Source organism: Schistocerca piceifrons, chromosome 11 (assembly GCF_021461385.2).
Source record: "Schistocerca piceifrons isolate TAMUIC-IGC-003096 chromosome 11, iqSchPice1.1, whole genome shotgun sequence".
Taxonomy (NCBI): Eukaryota; Metazoa; Arthropoda; class Insecta; order Orthoptera; family Acrididae; genus Schistocerca; species Schistocerca piceifrons.
Genome location: NC_060148.1, coordinates 67,859,519 through 67,883,802, shown reverse-complemented (window position 1 = coordinate 67,883,802; position 24,284 = coordinate 67,859,519).

Below are 24,284 nucleotides of genomic sequence, written 5' to 3'. Positions count from 1 at the left end.
TGAGGAAAGACAGGAAATATTAGAACGAATGTAAAGATACTGGGCAGTGAAGAAAGAGTGAAACATGCGCTTACTGAAGAATGGGACTGGGAAATGATTGACTATATATATATATATGTGTGTGTGTGTGTGTGTGTGTGTGCGTGTGTGTGTGTGTGTGTGTGTGTGTGTGTGTGTGTGTGTACATGTGTACATGTATTATGAACTGCTCACGTGATGTTAAACTACTGCTGTGATCAGCAAGACCCCCCCCCCCCCCACCGATGCATCCCTCTCAGAACACAAACTCTCTCTCTCTCTCTCTCTCTCTCTATATATATATATATATATATATATATATATATATATGTGTGTGTGTGTGTGTTGTGTTCTGTGAGGGATGCAATGGGGGTCTTGCTGGCCACAGCAGTAGTTTAACATAATTCGAGCAGTTCGTAGAGACACGTACCATGCGTGTGTGAGCATTGTCGTGTTGGAAAAGGTTACCACTGCACTGTCGCGTGAAATTTAGTGCATGAGTAATCAGGATGAAGAACCATTCCCTCGTTCCCAGCCAGCTTTGTCCTGAAATCACGTCTGATCGTTCCCAACACTGTGACACCAGAAGCAACACCATTGTGCCTCTCCAGAACACTGTAAGAATGCGGTCTCTCCCCATGTCGTCGCCATACTCGCCGACGATGATCATCCGGGGTAGTAGTGTGGAACCGCGATTCGTCACTGAACACAGTTCGGCGCCTTTCGTCAGCAATAGATGCCTCGCACACCCCAAACGCAGCCATTTGTACTGTCGTGCTAGTGGCAGCCTGCATGTAGCCTTTGGCCAGCAGTGCGGAATAATAGAATGTTGCAGAGAGACCAAAACTTGTTCTCGCATGACAGGTGCAGATGTGATTGGTTTACAATGTACCTAATGCATAATACGGCGATCCTTCCTTCTGATGGTCAGAGGCAATGGACCAAAACGATGACTACAACTGTGGCTACCCTCACATTCCCATGCAGCCAAACATCAGGCGACTGTCACATCCGAATCCGAATGCTCCACGAATCTGGATACTGCACGATTCGACCAGCTGGTGTCATGGCTGTGAATGCGCTTCAGATCGCTGAAATGAAGCACTGTCGGATGTGGCCACTACTAGGGTGGGTGACTATCCAAGTATGCCGCACGCTGTTGATGGTTTCCATTTGACTTCACAGCAGGTGGGGCAGGATGGGCGATGATGTAATGACCCTGATCCCCATTCTTTGCTCCATAGTCCTGGGTTACACTCCAAACCTCTACACCGAGCGAGGTGGCGCAGTGGTTAGCACACTGGACTCGCATTCGGGAGGATGACGGTTCAATCCCGCATCCGGCCATCCTGATTTAGGTTTTCCGTGATTTTCCTAAATCGTTCCAGGCAAATGCTGGGATGGTTCCTTTGAACGGGCACGGCCGACTTCGTTCCCCATCCTTCCCTAATCCTTTGAGACCGATGACCTCTCTGTTTGGTCTCTTCCCCCAAACAACCCAACCCTAACCTCTACACCGTGTCTCACGATGTGAGGGCATGTGGCTCTTTTCATGGCAGTCCACCTGTCAGATGAGCATGCTGAGCTTGGCGGACCCCTTCACGCTATTCGAGAGGAGTGGGCTATGTGCCAGCATGTGGATCCATTCTCTCTTCATCATTCAGCACATATATGACACCACACTCACCTACTCTTAACAGAGAACCCTCACACTTTGTGAAGGAAAGATGCCTATGGGTGAAGAGGACAGGAGACACATTTCCAATTCAGGCGGCTTACTCTCCCAGCCATATCACTTCACTTCACCAACTGGCCAAGTAGAAGCTCACAACTAGACCATTTCAAACTCTCTTATGTGCTGACAACACTGTCTCACACGAGTGCCCTCCGCAGTGATCACTCAGCATCTGACGCTGTTCGCGCTCCTTATGTACTGAAACGTCCGCTTAGAACAATTATACATGACTGTGCTTAAACTGACACATAATATTTCGCGGGCAAGTCTCACAGCTTTACTTCTGCCAGTATCTCGTCTCCTACCTTCCAAACTTTACGGAAGCTCTCCCGCGAACCTTGCAGAACTAGCACTCCTGAAAGAAAGGATACTACGGAGACATGGCTTAGACACAGCCTGGGGGATGTTTCCAGAATGAGATTTTCACTCTGCAGCGGAGTGTGCGCTGATATGAAACTTCCTGGCAGATTAAAACTCTGTGCCCGACCGAGACTCGAACTCAGGACCTTTGCCTTGCCTGGTAGAGCACTTGCCCGCGAAAGGCAAAGGTCCCGAGTTCGAGTCTCGGTCGGGCACACAGTTTTAATCTGCCAGGAAGTTTCATCTTGAAGGTGGTTCATTGAACCGTCTGCCAGGCACTTTATTGAGAATAGCAGAGTAATGACGTAGATGTAGATGAATGTCATAGCCTTCTTAACCCCTTTAAGTTTCAATTCGTTTGTTAGTCCGCTTCTGGCCGCTTTACGTTTCTCGTCAAGCAGCACACAGCCGACACTACGGACGCTGTCCCTGCTCCCCGCCTGCTTGTCGAGGAGGTCCCAGCCCGTGCTGATGACCCTGTCCTTGGCTGGGACGACAGGCAGCAGAGGTGCCAACAGCCGGCCGCGGCGTGGCCACTGTACGTGTTGTGTTGTTTTCTCCGCTGGCCCGCCGCCCACCCACTCTCTCCCGGTTTCTAGCGTGGCTGCCAGACGCAGCATCCAGGGAAAACTCCTGACGATGGCGCGCCGCCGATCGGCCGAAACAACAGCCAGCGCCGCGGAGAAACTCGGGTCGCCAGTCTAAGAGGCTGGCATTTATCAAATTAGTAAGGACTGGAAGACTGGCAAAATGTGTTACTTCATGTGTTACACCAGAAAGGCGACAGAACAGATGTAGATAACAGGAGAACTAGAAAGCAGTGCATATTGGCGTAGGGATAGATGCCGTGGTCATTGACTTCCGGAAATCGTTCGATACACTTCTTTACTGTCCCCTAATGAAGAAAATAGGAGTGTACGGAATATCAGACCAAATGTGAGACCTGACACAATAGCTTCTGTGGAACCCAACATGACATTCTCGACATGGACACTACTGGCCATTAAAATTGCTACACCACGAAGATGACGTGCTACAGACGCGAAATTTAACCGACAGGAAAAAGATTCTGTGCTATGCAAACGATTAGCTTTTCAGAGCATTCACACAAGGTTGGCGCCGGAGGCGTCACCTAAAACGTGCTGACATGGTTGAAAGTTTCCAACCGATTTCTCATACACAAACAGCAGTTGAAGGGCGTGGCCTGGTGAAACGTTGTTGTGATGCCTCCTGTAAGGAGGAGAAATGCGTACCATCACGTTTCCGACTTTGATAAAGGTCGGATTGTAGCCTACCGCGATGGCGGTTTATCGTATCGCGACATTGTTGCTCGCGTTGGTCTAGATCCAATGACTGTTAGCAGAATATGGAAGCGGTGGGTTCTGGAGGGTAATACGGAACGCCGTGCTGGATCCCAACGGCCTCGTATCACTAGCAGTCGAGATGACAGGCATCTTATCCACATGGCTGTAACGGATCGTGCAGCCACGTCTCGATCCCTGAGTCGACAGATGGAGACGTTTGCAAGACAACAACCATCTGCACGAACAGTTCGATGACGTTTGCAGCAGCATGGACTATCAGCTCGGAGACCGTGACTACGGTTACCCTTGACGCTGCATCATAGACAGGTGCGCCTGCGATGGTGTACTCGACGTCGAACATGGGTGCACGAATGGCAAAACGTCATTTTTTCGGATGAATCCAGGTTCTGTCTACAGCATCATGATGGTCGCATCCGTCTTTGGCGACATCGCGGTGAACGCACATTGGAAGCGTGTATTCGTCATCGTCATACTGGCGTATCACCCGGCGTGATGATATGGGGTATCATTGCTTACACGTCTCGGTCACCTCTTTTTCACCACTTTGAACAGTGGACGTTACATTTCAGATGTGTTGCGACCCGTGGCTCTACCCTTCATTTGATCCCTGCGAAACCCTACATTTCAGTAGGGTAATGCACGACCGCATGTTGCAGGTCCTGTACGGGGCTTTTTGGAAACAGAAAATGTTCGACTGCTGCCTTGACCAAATCTCTCACCAACTGAAAACGTCTGGTCAATGATGGCCGAGCAACTGGCTCGTCACAATGCACCAGTCACTACTCTTGATGAACTGTGGTATCGTGTTGAAGCTGCATGGGCAGCTGTACCCATACATGCCATCCAAGCTCTGTTTGACTCAATTCCCAGGCGTACCAAGGCCGTTATTACGGCCAGATGTGGTTGTTCTGGGTACTGATTTCTCAGGATCAATGCACCCAAATTGCGTGAAAATGTAATCACATGTCAGTTCTAGTATAATATATTTGTCGAATAAATACCCGTTTATCATCTGCATTTCTTCTTGGTGTGTCAATTTTAATGGACAGTAGTGTAAATGACAGGAGACCTAGAAAGCAGCGCACACAGGGGCAAAGGTAGATGCCGGAAGGCGTTCGATACACTTCTTTACTGCCGCTAATCATGAAAATAGGAGTGTACGGAATATTAGACCAAATGTGTGACTGGACATAAGAGCTTCTGTGGAACAAATGCAGTTCTCGACATGTAGAAGGCTTTACATGTAAAAGCGACTTCGAGGGTACCGTTTCTTTTTTTTCTTTTTTCAAGAGGTGGAGCCCCTCCACGCCCACACCGGCATGATGTTCAACTCAGAAGGTCTACTGCCATCTCTGCATGAGGCTTAGTTTTCACTAAAGTGAGATGTCGCAGAATGTGGGTACTGCGATGTTTGCATACGTCTGGTTAAGGTTAACCATTAATACGCGCTCATTTGGAGGATAGATTGGGCCGAAATTCGAGCGAAGGGTAGCGGTTTGAAGGACAGAGGAAAAAAAGTGCCAAGGTAAGAGCCAAAGGAAAAAAACTCTGCGATAGTTAGGTCGTATGGTAGGAGCTGTAGCGGATGTCTTACTGCCTGCAACAGGTCGTGCAAGGGTAGGTTTTGTAGGTAGTGGGTTTCATGCAGGTCGATACCTTTGACGTTGTGCGGTGCTGTTACTCGGCGGCTGCCGTTGGGTGCCGGTGTTGATCTCTCGGTCAGCATCAGCATACCTGTAACAGGTTCGCCATCGTTTTGTGTCCGATAGGTCATATATCAGATGCACAGTGTAGGGCGACGTTGTTTGTGCGTCAGTGTGCGAACTAGTCCGTCTCCCTGCTGTAGCCTGTTGGTCGGCTTTAATAGCAGCTTGTATATCCAGTCAACGTTGCTGATATGGAGGCGCTTACCGACGTTTGTCGCTTGTTGATGTACACTACTGGCCATTAAAACTGCTACACCAAGAAGAAATCCAGGTGATACCCGGGTATTCATTGGACAAACGTATTATACTAGAACTGACATGTGATTACATTTCCACGCAATTTGGGTGCATAGATCCTGAGAAATCAGTACCCAGAACAACCACCTCTGGCCGTATAACGGCCTTGATACGCCTGGGCATTGAGTCAAACAGAGCTTGGATGGCGTGTACAGGTACAGCTGCCCATGCAGCTCTATACCACAGTTCATCAAGAGTAGTGATTGGCGTATTGTGACGAGCCAGTTGCTCGGCCACCATTGACCAGACGTTTTCAGTTGGTGAGAGATCTGGAGAAAGTGCTGGCCACGGCAGCAGTCGAACATTTTCTGTATCCAGAAAGGCCCGTACAGGACCTGCAACACACGGTCGTGCATTATCCTGCTTGAATGTAGGGTTTCGCAGGGAACGAAAGGAGGGTAGAGCCACGGGTCGTAACACATCTGAAATGTAACGTCCACTGTCCAAAGTGCCGTAATGTGAACAAGAGGTGACCGAGACGTGTAACCAATGGCACCCCATACCATCACGCCGGGTGATGGGCCAGTATGGCGATGACGAACACACGCTTCCAATGTGCGTTTACCGCGATGTCGCCAAAGACGGATGCGACCATCATGATGCTGTAAACATAACCTGGATTCATCCGAGTAAATGACGTTTTGCCATTCGTGCACCCAGGTTCGTCGCCGAGTACACCATCGCAGGCGCTCCTGTCTGTGATGCAGCGTAAAGGATAACCGCAGGCACGGACTCCGAGCTTATAGTCCGTGCTGCTGCAAACGTCGTCGAACTGTTCGTGCAGATGGTGGTTGTTTTGCAAAAGTCCGCATCTGTTGACTCAGGGATCGAGACGTGGCTGCATGATCCGTTACAGCCATGCGGATAAGATGCCTGTCAACTCGACTGCTAGTGATACGAGGCCGTTGGGATCCAGCACGGCGTTCCGTATTATTCTCCTGAACCCACCGATTCCATATTCTGCTGACAGTCATTGGATCTCGACCAACGCGAGCAGTAATGTCGCGATACGATAAACCGCAATCGCGATAGGCTACAATCCGACCTTTATCAAAGTCGGAAACGTGATGGTACGCATTTATCTTCCTTAGACGAGGCATCACAACAACGTTTCACCAAGCAACGCCGATCAACCGCTGTTTGTGTGTGAGAAATCGGTTGGAAACTTTCCTCATGTCAGCACGTTGTAGGTGTCGCCACCGGCACCAACCTTGTGTGAATGCTCTGAAACGCTAATCATTTGCATATCACAGCATCTTCTTCCTGTCGGTTAAATTTCGCGTCTGTAGCACGTCATCTTCGCAGTGTAGCGATTTTAATGACCAGCAGTGTATGTTAGCTTGCCATAGGTGGTTATGACCCAGCTAGGAGAGTCTTTGGCCGCTTGTGATTCCACCTATGGTTTGAGGTAGTTTCCCAGAGTAAGGGTGATAGAATTGTTCGAGTGTCTCTCCTGTGGCGTGTTTTTATAATACTTCCTTGAGGGTTTCAAGGCGGTATTCATTGTGAATACTGACGGTGCTTGTGTAGCGTGAAGCGTTGCTAATGATGGGTAGCACTTTGTTCTGTACGATCTGCAGGCGGCGCAGGCGCGTAGGATCTGAGTGTTCCCAGACGGGAGCTGCGTACGTCATCAGAGGTCCAACCAGTGCCATGTACATGGACCTCGACACCCTCCTATTGAGTGTGCTTTCCTTGTTGAGCCTCATGTATAACCTTTTGGAAACAGCAACTAGCCCACAAATCGTAATCAGTATCTTTTTTTTTTCGCCGTTTTCGCTCTTCAGGTGAACAAGAGCGTCATCAGAAAACACAGTTTAAAGTTGGCTTACTGTGCTATGGATTAAGCTGGCTGTACTATTATAATTAAGGGTACGTTTAAAATTCTTTACACGAATTCTTTACAGACGAATGGAAAAACTAATAGAAGCCAACCTCGGGGAAGATCAGTTTGGATTCCGTAGAAACACTGGAACACGTGAGGCAATACTGACCTTACGACTTATCTTAGAAGAAAGATTAAGAAAAGGCAAACCTACGTTTCTAGCATTTGTAGACTTAGAGAAAGCTTTTCACAATGTTGACTGGAATATTCTCTTTCAAATTCTAAAGGTGGCAGGGGTCAAATACAGGGAGCGAAAGGCTATTTACAATTTGTACAGAAACCAGATTGCAGTTATAAGAGTCGAGGGACATGAAAGGGAAGCAGTGGTTGGGAAGGGAGTAAGACAGGGTTGTAGCCCCTCCCCGATGTTGTTTAATCTGTATATTGAGCAAGCAGTAAAGGAAACAAAAGAAAAATTCGGAGTAGGTATTAAAATTCATGGAGAAGAAATAAAAACTTTGGGGTTCGCCGATGACATTGTAATTCTGTCAGAGACAGCAAAGGACTTGGAAGAGCAGTTGAATGGAATGGACAGTGTCTTGAAAGGAGGATATAAGATGAACATCAACAAAAGCAAAACAAGGATAATGGAATGTAGTCGAATTAAGCCGGGTGATGCTGAGGGAATTAGATTAGGAAATGAGGCACTTAAAGTAGTAAACGAGTTTTGCTATTTGGGGAGCAAGATAACTGATGATGATGGTCGAAGTAGAAAGGATATAAAATGTAGACTGGCAATGGCAAGGAAAGCGTTTCTGAAGAAGAGAAATTTGTTAACGTTCAGTATTGATTTAAGTGTCAGGAAGCGATTTCTGAAAGTATTCCTCTGGAGTGTAGCCATGTATGGAAGTGAAACATGGACGATAAATAGTTTGTACAAGAAGAGAATAGAAGCTTTCGAAATGTGGTGCTACAGAAGAATGCTGAAGATTAGATGGGTAGATCACATAACTAATAAGGAAGTATTGAATAGGATTGGGGAGAAGAGAAGTTTGTGGCACAAGTTGACCAGAAGAAGGGATCGGTTGGTAGGACATGTTCTGAGGCATCAAGGTATCACCAGTTTAGTATTGGAGGGCAGCGTGGAGGGTAAAAATCGTAGAGGGAGACGAAGAGATGAATACACTAAGCAGATTCAGAAGGATGTAGGTTGCGGTAGGAACTGGGAGATGAAAAAGCTTGCACAGGATAGAGTAGCATGGAGAGTGCATCAAACCAGTCTCAGGACTGAAGACCAGAACAACAACAACGTTTAAAATACAGCAGTAAATGATGACATTTGCGCAGTCAACGTCGTCATTTACTACAGTGCTTCCCAGAGTAAATTTAAGTACTATAGTACAGCCAGCTTAACATTAAGTGCTGACAGTCAACTTTAAACTGTATATTCTGACAATGCTCTTGTTCACTTGAAGAGCGAAACCGGTTAAAAAAAAATACTAAGTACTACTTGCGAAGAAATTCAGGTGCTCTTCATAGATCTTAAGAAGGCGTATGACTGGATACCCCGGGAGAGCCTGAGGAACTGCTAAAGGAGTCTGGAATACTTAAGAAACTCGTCAACCTAGTTGAAATTTGTCTCACTGATTCAACAGGCAAAGTGAGGCTCGGGCCCCAACTCAATGAGAGCTTTAACATAAACACAGGGTTGAGACAAGGAGATGGTGTGTCACCTATATTGTTCAACCTGACACTTGAAAACATAATGAGAGAAGTCTCTCGTAAAAGCTTCGAGGGTATTGAAGTAAAGGGTGAGAAAATCACACATCACGCGTTTGCTGATGATGTGGCCCTGTTGTCCAGATCTAGGGAGGAACTAATGCGGATGAGCAAAAGCGTGGAGGCGGAGGCAAGCAAAATTGGACTCCTTGTGAATGAATCAAAGACGGAATACCTCGTGATAAGCAGGACCCATGCTTATTCAAGAGACCCACTCCAGCCCTTGATAGTCTGAACCCGATCCTACAAAAGGCTTCGTGAATTTAAATATCTGGGGGTGATCTGTATAGAAGACGGAGCATGTGAAGCAGAAATCAAAGCGAGGATCCAAGCCGCCAGCCAATCATACTTCGGTCTCAGTCACCTTCTTGCATCTCGTGGTCTCTGGAGGAATTTCAAACTCCAGCTGTATAAAATAATGATTCAACCCGTAGTGCTGTATGGTTGTGAAACTTGGAGTGCCTGGATAAAAGACTTGAACAATCTTCTTGTTATCGAGTGGAAAGTCTTAAGGAGGATCTTTGGTCCAGTACAAGATGAAATCATTGGAGAACGGAGGATCAGACATGATTGTGAACTAGACGAAATGTGCAATAGATCAAACATTGTAGGACTGAAGAGAACCAAGCGCCTTATATATGAAGGGCTTATTTCAACAGTGGTACAAGTCGATTTTTGTTCATTCTGAGATACAAAGTCCTAACGTTATATGAGCGCTGAAAAATCTGCAGTTGAGGTACCAGAAATATACAAGTACACAGGGTGTTACAAAAAGGCACGGCCAAACTTTCAGGAAACATTCCTCACACACAAATAAAGAAAAGATGTTATGTGGACATGTGTCCGGAAACTTACCCAAAATATCTGCAACAAGAAATGAATATTCAAGCGCACAGTAACTGGAATGCCTCTATGGATCGGAAACGCTAACATTGAAGCGGAAACCCTCTGAACAAGGGCACTCAATGCTTGAAATCGGTTAACGAAATAAAATATATTTGGTGCAACTGCTTGCCGGTTACTTCAGTTAATAGAATAAAAGACACTTAAATATTGAGTGAAACGAATGCAAAATGGTAAGAAAAATTCTAAGCGCGGAACTTGTAGACAAGCAATACCGACTCGGAGGCAAAGGGGAAATCAGAGAATAGTGTCATTACAAGACGGAGGTTAAGATTCTGTTCACACATTAAAAGAAGGAACCCAGACAGGCATTGAAAACAAACAGTCGAATTCTTTGACAACAGGAACAGAAGCCAAAACGGACATGATCAAATGGATTGACGAAATTAAAATTGATGCAAAATTGACAGGAATAACATTTGGAGACGTGCAAAACCGCGAAATCTTTAGGCTAAAAATTCACAAATCACAGTCTGGCTAAGGAGGAAAACCAACGAAGAAGACTGGAGATAAAGGAAGCCCACAGGAAGCGAATAAGAGAAATATTGTAACTGTTTCGTGTAGTCCCAATCGGCTTTTTTTTTTGGTCACCAGTATCCTGCCTGGTTTGATGCGGCTCGCCCCAAATTCCTCTCCTGTGCCTACCTCCTATCTAGGTGTAGCACTTGCAATCTACGTCCTCAATTACTTGCTGAATGTATTGCAATCTCTCTCTTCCTCTGTAGTACCAGGAAAGTAATTCCCTGATGTCTTAACAGATGTCCTATCATCCTTCTCCTTGTCAATATTTTCCACATATTCCTTTCCTCTCCGATTCTGCGCAGAACCTCCTCATTCCCTACCTTATCAATCCACCAAATTTTTGACATTCGTCTGTAACACCACATCTCCAATGCTTCGATTCTTTTCTGTTCCAGTTTTCTGATGGTCCATGTTTCACTATCATACAATGCTGTACTCCAGACATACATTCTCAGAAATTTCACTCTCAGAAATTTCTTCCTCAAATTAAGATGTTTGATACTGGTGGACTTCTCTTGTCCAGGAACGCCCTTTCTGCCAGTGCCAGTCTGCTTTTTATGCCCTTGCTCCATCCGTCATTAGTTATTTTGCTGCCTAGGGAGTAGAATTCCTTAACTTCATCTATTTCGTAACCATCAATCCTGATGTTAATTTTCTCGCTGTTCTGATTTCTTCGATTTACTCTCAAACCATACTGTGTACTCATTAGACTGTTCATTCCATTCAGCAATCATGTAATTCTTCTTCACCTCCACTCAGGATAGGAATGTCATCAGCGAATCGTATCATTGATATCCTTTCACCATGAATTTTAATTCCACTCCCGAACCTTTCTTTTATTTCAAATATTGCTTCTTCGATGTACAGACTGAACAGTAGGGGTGAAAGTCTGCACCCCTGTCTTACACCCGTTTAAATCCGAGCACTTTGTTCTTGGTCATCCACTCTTATTATCCTCTCTTCGCTCTTATTATATATAACCCGTTCTCCCTATAGCTTACACCTATTTTTCTCAGGATTTCGAACATCTTGCACCATTTTACATTGTCGAACGCTTCTTCCAGCTCGACAAATCCAATGAACGTGTCTTGATTTTTCTTTAATCTTGTTTCCATTACCAGCCGCAACGTCAGAATTGTCTCTCTGGTGCCTTTACCTTCCTGAAGCTAAACTGATCTTCACCTAACACATCCTCAATTTTCGTTTCCACTCTTATGTATATTATTCTTGTCAGTAACTTAGATGCATGATCTGTTAATCTGATTGTGTGATAAATGTCAGCTCTTGTAGTCATTGGAATTGTGAATGATATTTTTCCGGAAGTCAGATGGTATGCCGCCAGACTCATACTTTCTACACACCAACGTAAATAGTCGTTTTGCTGCCACTTCCCCCAATGAGTTTAGAAATTCTGCTGGAATGTTATCTACTCCTCCTGTCTTATTTGATCTTAAGTCCTTCAAAGCTCTTTTAAATTCTGAATCTAACACTGGATCTCCTACATCTTCCAAATCGACTCCTGTTTCTTCTTCTCTCACATTAGACAAATCTTCCCCCTTATAGAGGCCTTCAATGTATTATTTCCACCTATCTGCTCTCTCCTCTGCATTTAACAATGGAATTCCCGTTGCACTCTTAATGTTGCCATCATTGCTTTTAATGTCACCGAAGGTTGTTTTGACTTTCCTGTATGCTGAGTCTGTCCTTCCGACCACCATTTCTTTTTCGATTTCTTCACATTTTTCATGCAGACATTTCGTCTTAGCTTCCCTCCACTTCCTATTTATTTATTTCTTCAGCGACTTATATTTCTGTATTCCTCGGTTTCCTGGAACATTTTTGCACTCTGATCAGTTGAAGTATTTCTTCTGTTACCCATGGTTTCTTCGCAGTTACCTTCTTTGTACTTATGTTTTTCTGTCCAACTTCTGTGATGGCCCTCTTTAGAGATGTCCATTCCTCTTCAACCGTACTGCCTAGTAAGCTATTCCTTATTGCTTTACTTATAGCCTTGGAGAACTCCATGCGTATCGCGTCATTCCTTAGTACTTCTGCATTCCACTTCTTTTCGTATTGATTCTTCCTGACTAATGTCTTGAACTTCAGCCTACTCTTCATCACTACTATATTGTGTTCTGAGTCTATATCTGCTCCTGGGTACGCCTGAAATCTGATTTCGGCATCCCTGTCTGACCATGATGTAACTAAAATGAAATCTTCCCATATCACTCGATCTTTTCCAAGTATACCTCCTCCTATTGTGATCCTTGAACAGAGTATTCGTTATTACTAGCTGAAACTTGTTACAATACTAAATTAGTTTTTCTCCTCTCTCATTCCTTGTCCCAAACCCATATTCTCCTGTAACCTTTTCTTCTACTCCTTCCCATAAAACTGCATTCCAGTCTCCCATGACTATTAGTTTTTCGTCCCCCTTTACATGCCGTATTACCCTCATTTACATGGGAACTATCTTTGTCAGTGTTCATTTGCTGTCGATTCTGTTAAGAACAACCCTATGACTGAACTGTTCAAAGTAACACACTCTCTGTCTTACCTTCCTATTCGTAACGTGTCCTACTGCCGTTAACCGGCCGCTGTCCCCAGACACTAGTTGGAAACTAGTGTCCATTATCCACCAAGGAAAAAGAGCATTCGTAGGAAACAAGACCTTTCTAGGCAGCAGGTAGCTCCATCTTCTCCGCTGGAGATGGTGGCAAACAGTCACGACCAAATGGTTAAAATGGCTCTGAGCACTATGGGACTTAACATCTGAGGTCATCAGTCCCCTAGAACTTAGACCTACTTAAACCTAACTAACCTAAGGACAGCACACACATCCATGCCAGAGGCAGGATTCGAACCTGCGACCGTAGCAGTCGCGGTTCCAGACTGAAGCGCCTAGAACCGCTCGGCCACAACATGTCGCGATCACTGAATAAGAAATAACATTGCGAGACTCTCCTCATACGGCCCGTCAGCGTACAATGTCACGTTTGCTGCAGGGGGGGTAGCCTAGTGGCAGGCGCCAGATCCTATAAGTTCGACGCTGTGTAACATCGTTGGATGACTTTGCAGACTTATGTTCCTATCCTCAATTTGTTCCTGAAGACACCCTCTACAACCTCTCGAAGTCTATGCCCTGTATACCGCTCAACCCACCATTTAACAAGCATCCCCACCGAATACTGCTGCAAGGCAGCTATAGTCGATACTCACTCACAGCCTGCAAGGCGACGTATCGTATTGAGTGTATACTATTTGTGCAGAAACATATAATGTACTGAAATAGGAAGGGTGTGCGAAAAGTGATGAGACTCACAATGCTGCAAACAATCCGGTAACGCTGTGTTGTTCTACTTGTGTAGACCTGTGTGTTCATCGCTCCCAGATGCTCAAGTTTCAGCTCCGTACAGCCATCATGTAATTTTGAGAGCGCCATCAGTAAAATTATGTTTTTGTCACATACAGACATCAAAAAAAGTTTTCCATCACCCCAGTTCCAAGAAGTTCTGAAGATAGACGTTGACTGTGGATATTGTATCACAGACACAGTCTCTTTGGCTGTTCAGAGATGTCACTAATCTCGCCTAAAGATGTAAACAAAAAAATGGTTCAAATGGCTCTGAGCACTATGGGACAACAGCTGAAGTCATCAGCCCCCTAGAACTAGTTAAACCTAACTAACCTAAGGACACCGCACACATCCATGCCCGAGGCAGGATTCGAACATGCGACCGTAGCGGTCGCGCGGTTCCAGACTGAAGTGCCTAGAACCGCTCGGCCAAAAGTTATAAACAACCATGCATGAGCAGCGCCTATTAGATGGAGTAGTCCCCCATTCGGATCTCTGGGAGGGGACTGCCAAGGGGGAGGTTACCATGAGAAAAAGATTGAATAATCATCGAAAGGATAACGTTCTACGAGTCGGGGCGTGGCATGTCAGAAGCTTGAACGTGATAGGGAAACTAGAAAATCTGAAAAGGGAAATGCAAAGGCTGAATCTAGATGTAGTAGGGGTCAGTGAAGTGAAGTGGAAGGAAGACAAGGATTTCTGGTCAGATGAGTATCGGGTAATATCAACAGCAGCAGAAAATGGTATAACAGGTGTAGGATTCGTTATGAATAGGAAGGTAGGGCAGAGGGTGTGTTACTGTGAACAGTTCAGTGACCGGGTTGTTCTAATCAGAATCGACAGCAGACCAACACCGACAACGATAGTTCAGGTATACATGCCGACGTCGCAAGCTGAAGATGAACAGATAGAGAAAGTGTATGAGGATATTGAAAGGGTAATGCAGTATGTAAAGGGGGACGAAAATGTAATAGTCATGGGCGACTGGAATGCAGTTGTAGGGGAAGGAGTTGAAGAAAAGGTTACAGGAGAATATGGGCTTGGGACAAGGAATGAAAGAGGAGAAAGACTAATTGAGTTCTGTAACAAGTTTCAGCTAGAAATAGCGAATACCCTGTTCAAGAATCACAAGAGGAGGAGGTATACTTGGAAAAGGTCGGGAGATACGGGAAGATTTCAATTAGATTACATCATGGTCAGACAGAGATCCCGAAATCAGATACTGGATTGTAAAGCGTACCGAGGAGCAGATATAGACTCAGATCACAATATAGTAGTGATGAAGAATAGGCTGAAGTTCAAGACATTAGTCAGGAAGAAACAATACGGAAAGAAGTGGGATACGGAAGTACTAAGGAATGACGAGATACGTTTGAAGTTCTCTAACGCTATAGTTACAGCAATAAGGAATACCGCAGTAGGCAGTACAGTTGAAGAGGAATGGACATATCTAAAAAGGGCCATCACAGAAGTTGGGAAGGAAAAGATAGGTACAAAGAAGGTTGTAAGAGGTCCGGGCAGATGTAATTTCGATGTATTGCTCATGTGCTGCCTGCAATATGCAAGGTCTCTGACCAGAGAGCAGTGTTGACTGCAGTAGGAACTGTGTAGCAGTAGCAGTAAGTTGTTGCTAGTCTGGAGTCTGCTCTGGTCTGGTCTGGTGTATCGTGTTGGCTGGTCCGGTCGCGGTGCAGCGATGTCGGAGCCTGACTATTAATGTTTAAGGTAAAAAGCAGCCTCGCGCATATGTAGTAATGTTACCTCAAGTCCCATGTAAATGTTTTAAAACTCTCGTAATAATAATCTTCCTCATAAAAAGTAACTTTTAACAACCATTCATTTCAATTTAAAGAATTTACTAATTTCTCCCATCCATGATCATCCCGATTATTGCAATAGAAAAATCAGTTGCTTTCTTTCATAAATGACAGATAGGTCGGCCAGCATTGCACTGAGCTGTGCTGGAAAAATTTATTGTAAGAGCAGATATATTCGGCGACTTCATTGAGGTAAGAATTTTTCCTTTTTTTTATTCAGAATGATCTTTCAGGGCCATGATGCAGCACTGCTGTCGTCCAAAATTTACCCATTTAAATTCACAGTGAATTATTGAAAAGTCATAAGTGAGCGACAGTTTAATTGAGAAGTTAGTTACATTGTATTATTACCAAGTTACTGAATTTATTTTTTTTATTGTAACGTTACACTGAATGTGAACGGCGTAATTATAATTTTATTGTTGAGAGGTTTAGGGATTTTTCTGTTTTGACCTTACACTAAACGTGAATATTATTTATGTTAATATTTTCTGTTTTGAGGTTACGCTAAATGTGAATGAATTTTGAGCTTAGATTAAATCAGAAAGAATTTTGTGTGGAGGTTAATGTGGAAAGAATTTTGTAGGGAGGTTATAAATGGGAACGAATTTTGTGGGTAGATTAAACGTAAATGAATTTTGTGGGGAGGTTACACTGTGAAAGAATTTTGTTTTGAGGTTACACTAAATTAGAATCATATTCATATTATTTAAATAAATATTGTGGGGGGTTACACTTGGCGACAACCAGCCAGGATCGTATTTTCTTTGTGGATTTCTGAAAAGTAGTCATATATCTGCTCTTATTTACTTAAATGTAGTTTGCATCTGGCGCAACGCATTTACTAATTTGTCACTTTTTCTTTCACAGATCATCGGCAATTTATTGCTCTTTGTTATATTTGTGTTTGTTCCATTTCGCTTTGTCTTTGTTTCATTTTGTGCTTAATTTTGATTTGTGAGAAATGCCGCGAAAAACTGCTAACAGTACATCGCGATGTGCAATGAGTAAAAAAGCTGTCTTGAATAATTTGACCGATCATACTAGCGACAGTCAGTGTAATAGTGATAATCCTCTAATTACTGATAATCAGTGCGTACCGACCACTAGTATTGAGTTAAATCCTAATGATGGGCAAACAAATTCAATTACGTCCACAGTAAATTTAACAATTGATGACGCGGCACGTTCCGATACAATGATCGCTGCCCAGTTTGACACACCCGGTTTGCAAAATTTACGTAACGAACAGATATTTGTTTCTAACGAAGGTGAACAATGTAGTCAGAATACCTCAGATTTATTTGATTCCGATGTAGTGACCAACAGTGCACGTCCGATTGGCAAACCTTTTCGCGAGTCAGACAATGACCAAATGGTTACACAAAACGTGACAATTGCAGGTACGCCATCACACAGCACAGAGAATACAGCAACTAATTTTGGCTGGGATCAAGTTGTAGCATTATTACTACAACTCAAGAAAGAACAAGACAACCTATTCAAACGACTTAATGAATCGTACAAACAACTTAATGAAAAACAGGACAAACTTAATGAATTGTACAAGCAACGTAATGAAAATCTCAAACAATGGAATGAAAAACTAAACAACAGTTTCAAACAGTCGAATGAAATACACGATAACTTTAATGAACAGGACAAACAACTTAGTGAACAGCCTACAGCCGTTGCCGTGCAACGTCATGATACTAAAGAACAATTACGTGAGGAAATTAAGGCTTGTGCTAGGAATAGTAGCGAAGAGTTACGTGATACACGTGTAGCCACAACGAAATTACTTAGAGATGAAATTAGTGCAGTCACGGAACAATATTCTGAAAATGCAACACAGTTACGCAACGAGTTTAAATTAATGTCAGCAGAACTTTCACACACGCTGGATGCGGAAGTCGATAAGAGATTTGAACAACAGAACAGCCAAATTGACGAACGTTTTAAAGTGACAGAAATGAAAATTGTTTCAGTCACTAACACGTCACAGCATACGCCACGTTCCCAACATTTGTCACACCCACACAGCCAGTATAATTTAGGTAATTTACAGAGAGTACGTGACTTAGATTCCGAACAGTCACAGACAAATAGATTATCATACAATCCTGAACCTGTTCAAACATACAGAGACGACAATTTTGATTATAAGCACTTTCTACCCGTGAGAAAATTTAAGATATTTGATAATGACCGAACACAGATTCACTCTTTGTACTGGATACAACGATTTGCTTTTGCATTTTCACCAGCTTGGCCTGTAATGCAGAAACTAGAATTGGATTGGATACAACAACATGCTTTTGAATTTTCACCGGCATTGCCTGTAACGCAGAAACTAAAATTTATTATTAAACTAAAGTATAGACCTCAGGGGATTCATTACACTTCGATGAATATGTGCCGTAGCGTGCACAGGGCCCTGAGCTGTAGTAGTGCTATTTCATCTTTAGTTTTCTGCGCTGCTGCCTTCTCTTTTACTATCCTTTATATCTGTCAAAACAGCTCTTCAACTATCGATCTATCTAGAATTAGGAATGAATAAAGAAAACCCGATATGACAAGTTTTACCGAAAGTGACAGTTATCATTATACGCTCCAGAAATGACAACCACGAGAACGTTAATACCAGACAAAAGTTTAATCATCAGTATCATCAAAATTTTCAGCAATCGCAAACATATTTTGCCAACAATAGAGGCTTTGCCCCACAAAAACAACAAAACCAGCCGGTTAGCATACCTAACCAACAATGTAGTCTGCAAGGTCAAACAAACTTTAATGTTTCGCCGCCTAGACGTATAGCGTCGGCTCCACCAAATAGTAACTCACAGCAACAAGGAAATCAGTATGTACAGAAGACACGTCATTTAACTTGTATCGCAACGAGCCGTATAGCAATGACTATCATGGCAGACGTAAAAGTAATGAGCACAATTTTCAGCGTACGTTTAATAACAGTCGGTCTTACCAGCAGCAGAATCATCCGCAACAACAAATTATCATGAACGAACCAGACAGTCGGTATCATCCCAAACGTAATACGTCAGGAAGAAATAACAGAACAGTACAAATAGTCGAAATGCCACAGCATCCTCCCGCAAATAATAGCACATCAGATAGAATTTGACTAGATACAGTACAGGTTGCATCTTCCAGCAACGCAAGCAATACTTTTGACACACAGAATCTTGTTCACGAAAATGTTATTACTTTGGACGACATCCGAGACACTCTTTTGCAGGAAAAACCAGTTATTCAAAAACCATTTCACATCCTGTCATTGAAGCAAAGATTGGATCATCCAAATTTTCAGCAGTAATCGATTCTGGATCACCTATGTCAGTTATAAATGAGGAAACTTTCAACGAATGTAACAAAAAGAATACCTATCCTACGTTACCATTAGGCAAAACTAAAGTAAAAGGAGCAGTATCTGGTAAAGGAGTAGATGTAAAATTACAGACACACTTATCGTTTTGTGTTGCAGGTCATACGTTTCACTCAAATTTTTGGATTGTTCCCTTATTGACAACAGACGTTATTTTAGGTACGAATTTTCTGGTACAACACGACGCAATTATTGACTTTAAAAATTCCTGTTTAATGTTGAAGGATGAAAATGTACAACTGGCTTTAGAATTTCAGCACTCTTTATCTGCGGAAGAACAAACAATTAATCGTACAGAGGTCATTTCTGCATCACGTAACATAGACTGTCATTCCACATTGTTCACAGATACGTACGTACACAACTATAATACTCCAGACGAAGCCGACTATGACGTTATACAGATGATTACTGATAAAATTAAACAGAGCAGTGCAAATGCAGACGACGAACGTTCAGAGCTACGCAAAATTCTTTTACAGCAAGCTCCAGTTTTTGACAACGTCCCTGGTACTATGTCCGGCTTTATGTATGAATTTCAAGCTAAACAGCACGACACATTTAAAGCCAAACATTATCCCATTCCTTATATTCGCACAGAACAAGTTAAGAAAGAATTGCAAGCTATGCTTGACCAAGGTATTACTGAACCGGCAGTTAGTCCATACATAAACCCGCTCCATATTGTTAAGAAGATGGATGGTTCACTTTGCCTCGTACTTGATTCGCGTCACATCAATGACATTATTATTAATGAAACAGATCGCCCTCAAACACTAGAAGAACTTCTACACAAATTTCATGGTACTGCTATTTATTCCACATTAGATTTGAAATCGGGATTTTGGCAAATTCAGCTCCATCCGAACTGCAGAAAGTACACGGCTTTTCTCTGTTTTGGTGACTGTTATCAATTTTGTAAATTACCGTTCGGTTTAACTATTTCTTCAGCAGCATTTATTCGCGGTTTGGATAATATACTTCCGACAGAATTAAAAGACAGAATCACAACGTATGTAGACGACATTCTTATTGCAGAAGCTAACTGGTCTAAACACAATCTGATTCTTGAACAACTGTAGCAAACTTTTCGTGCACAAGGACTCACAGTTAATCTTAGCAAATCACACTTTGGCAAAACTTCTATAAAATTTCTTTGACATGTAATTTCAGCAGAAGGCACTGCGCCTGACCCGGAAAAACTTCAAGCTTTACGTGACATTACTGTCCCTACGACGAAGAAACAACTACGCAGCTTTTTGGGTTTAATTAACTTTTTTCGTAAATTTATTCATTACTCTGCTTTAGACACCCCTAGATTATGTCAATTGACGGGTAAAAACACTATTCGGTCCTGGGATAGCCAAGCGCAGTCTGAATTTGTCAATCTGAAACAAGCTTTGTTGAATGCACCACTTTTATCACATCCAGATCTTACTAGAAATTTTTCCATTGCCACCGACAGTTCTAACACCGCTTTAGGCGTACACATTTTTCAGGAAATTGAAGAAGATGGTTCTACAGCAATTAAAAACATCGCCTTTGCGAGTCGCATTCTGTCACCTGCTGAACGCAATTATTCTGTCACAGAACTTGAAACATTATGTGTTGTATGGGCATTTGCGCGATTTAGGCATTTCTTTATGGAAGACACACTACCGTTTACACGTATCATAGAGCTATACAGTTTTTACTTTCAGCAAAATTTACACATGACAGGTTAAGCAGATGGAAACTTTATTTACAGAAATTTCATTTTACAACTGTTTACATTCCCGGTACGCAAAATATTGTAGCAGACGCACTATCCCGTTCTCTCAGCAAGACATCGCAATCAACTTCTGCCAAGCAAATTTTAGCGTCATGTATATTCAACAAGTTGCATTTGAAAATTTTATTTCGTCATCATTACGAGACATAGCACAAGAGCAGAGTAAAGACAACGTATGGAAAGAAATTAAACACCTTTGGCAAGATAGGAATAATGTTACAATCAGAAACCATTACACTGTACGCAATGACATTCTGTTTCGCCGCTCTCATCCTGACAGCAACAATTGGTTATTATGCATTTTGCCGAGCTTGTTAACAAATTAATTTGGTATACTCATTTAAGTTACGCACATTATGGAGCCAGAAAATGTTTTCTTATACTGAGACAGAACTGTTATTTTGCCAACATGGAGAAACGTATTCGACGAGTTTTAGCGTCATGTAAAATCTGCCATAAAGCTAAGTCAGACACGACTTCACATATTCCTCCGTTACATCCCATTGTACCTGTTAAATTGAGACACATGGCTGCTGTAGACATTTTTGGTCCGATTCCCAGATCTAATAGAGGTTTTTGCTACATCTTTGTCGCTGTTGAACTCACTTCAAAATTTGCTACCTTCACTCCATTACGCAAAGCTACTGCTAAATCTGTTTCGAAAGCATTTGTAAAACATTTTCTATTTCATGTAGGGCATGTATTGAAAGTAATTTCCGGCAATGGAACACAGTTTCGATCTGCTATATGGACACATATTATACGAACAAGAAACATTTCTCCGATCTATATGTCCAAGTATCACGCTTCTTCGAACCCTTGTGAACGACTAATGAAAGAAATTGGTAAACTATGTAGAATATACTGCTATAAAAAAAACATATTGATTGGGATACACACATACTGTCATTCCAGGATGTAATTAACTGCATACCAAATGAATCTACTATGTTATCTCTGACAGTTATACTGAAAAATGTTGAACCACCTAACGAAATTAAAGAATTAGTATCCTTTCCTACATCTCGTCGACTACGACACCATGAAATAATTGACATTGCGCTGAACAACATCAAACGTGCCGCAGAGCGCCGGAGAAGACAGCAAAAACAGGTTTGTACTCGCCGTGACTTTCACATTGGACAGAAGATATTAGTACGCACACATTATTTACCCAACAGGGGAAAGAGTAGATGCAGTAAATTTGAGCTTCTATATGCAGGTCCATACAGAATACGCAGCATTCCTCACCCCAATGTAGTACACGTCGAAACTTTGAGAAACAGGAAAAATAAAGGCAATCACCATGTCTCCAATATTAAACCCTTTATTGAATGAACATACTTTATGATTTGTCGCACTGTAATGCCATTTGCAGATATTTATGTGAACACTTACTGATGATTATCGTATTTTTTCCTGGCAAGTGCCCGGCAAGGTAAGGTTAGCAGGTCGCTTTTCTTGTCGCTACACATCAGACTATCTAGAATATACTGCTATAAGAAAAACAGATTGATTGGGATACACACATACCGTCATTCCAGGATGTAATTGACTGTATACCAAATGAATCTACTATGTTATCTCCGACAGTTATACTGAAAAATGTTGAACCACCTAACGAAATTCTATGTGACTACTTACTGATGATTATCGTATTTTTTCTTGGCAAGTTATACATCAGACCGTGCACATTTTCCATTTTTCGTGTGTGTATGAATGTTTCCCTGTTTTGTTTGTATGCACTACGAAATCTTTAAGATATAACAAACACCAGTTGACTTTAACATTTTTCCTTATGATATCTCAATATCTTGACTATTCTACACTTTTGGCTACTGCATTATGAGACTGTGTGTACATTTTTGGACCTGAACACTCTCTATGTTTTTGACATAATACGTTTTCTGTCATGCTATGCTGTATGCTTAATTATATCACTAGAAACAAGTTTTTATTTAATGGGTATATGATTTAAATGCAAGATATTAATCCTTATTCATCATTTACAGAAAGCAATAACGTGTAAAAGAAATAAATTAAACAAACCACAGTGGATTACTATGAAATGGGAATTTCATATTCGGAATGAACAAAAGAAAATGGAATACCTTGTGATGAAGAGTAAATGGATCAGAATTAACAAGCATTAACAAGAATATACTATACACATCGTATGATAGCAGTCTTAACAAATTTTTTTTCTTTCAGAATACGAGGCGATTGATGCAGGCTGTCAGACAGAACTACACATCTTAGTTTTAGTGATGAACTATGCTAGAAATAAGAAACTCTATACTATGAATAGTTATATGAAGTAAATGGTAATATGAATAATGAAAAATGAAGTGTCTTTTTTGCAGATGATAATGAATGATGATGAATAGTTATATGAAGAATATGCTAATATGAATAATGAAGTTTTTCTTTGCAGCTGATGATAGTGATGAAGTTATGGTAATATGAATAATGAAGTTTTTCTTTGCAGATGAGAATAATGATGAAGTTTATATATTTACTGTTAGTTTAGAAGTGCTATGTAGTTATTTAAGTATTTGTTGCAGTTCGTTTGGACAGTATGTCTTATATCGCATTGTATAATGACTGAATGTTTTGGAAAGGACAGCTAGAGTACATACATATTGAGTACACGTTTCATTACCTTTTAATTCGAAGTTCACTACTTTTCAGCATAATATGCGTTTCTTCTTTCAGCTGAATAATCCATTTTGTATTTTTTCCACGAGAAGCTATTCATGAAATTAATGTGCTATAAGCAGTTAGTTATTAAACCTGTTCTGGTACTTGCATTTTTTTACCCATTTGTGTGTGTCATTCATGAATGTGATCACATATACTCTACTTGTTTCATAACCTTGCTACAGCTGACTCATGATGAATGACGTTATTAATCGTTATTTGCAGCAATAAGTCAAAAGCAAATATTTTCATGCCCAAGCAATTAATTATCGATCCCAACGCAATGCATTGCTTGCACAAAAAAATGTATTACCAGTCCCAAATAATGCTACTAGTTTAAGAGATATTTATTGTACTAAATATAATGCAGATTTCTCAGATGTATTGAAGACATTATGTCTATGTATTATTGGACCACAGACCTTGAGTAATAGTTGCAGTGTGTTGCATTTTAAATACATCTTATGACACTTGAATGATGAGTTCTGAGTAATACTGAATGATGTTTTCTAACCACAGACCTTGAGTAATAGTTATAGTGTGTTACATTTTAAGTATGTCCTATGTCACTTGAATGATGAGTTCTGAATAATACTGAATAATGTTTTATAAAAGTATATGAATTCTTTGTAACTGGCCAATGAATGCCACTTTTTTATATTTTAAAATTTGCCTTATATCACTTACATGATATCATATATGAATACCAGTAGCTTAATGCTACACTCATTAACTCCTGTTTTGAATGATGACTTCTGAATAATG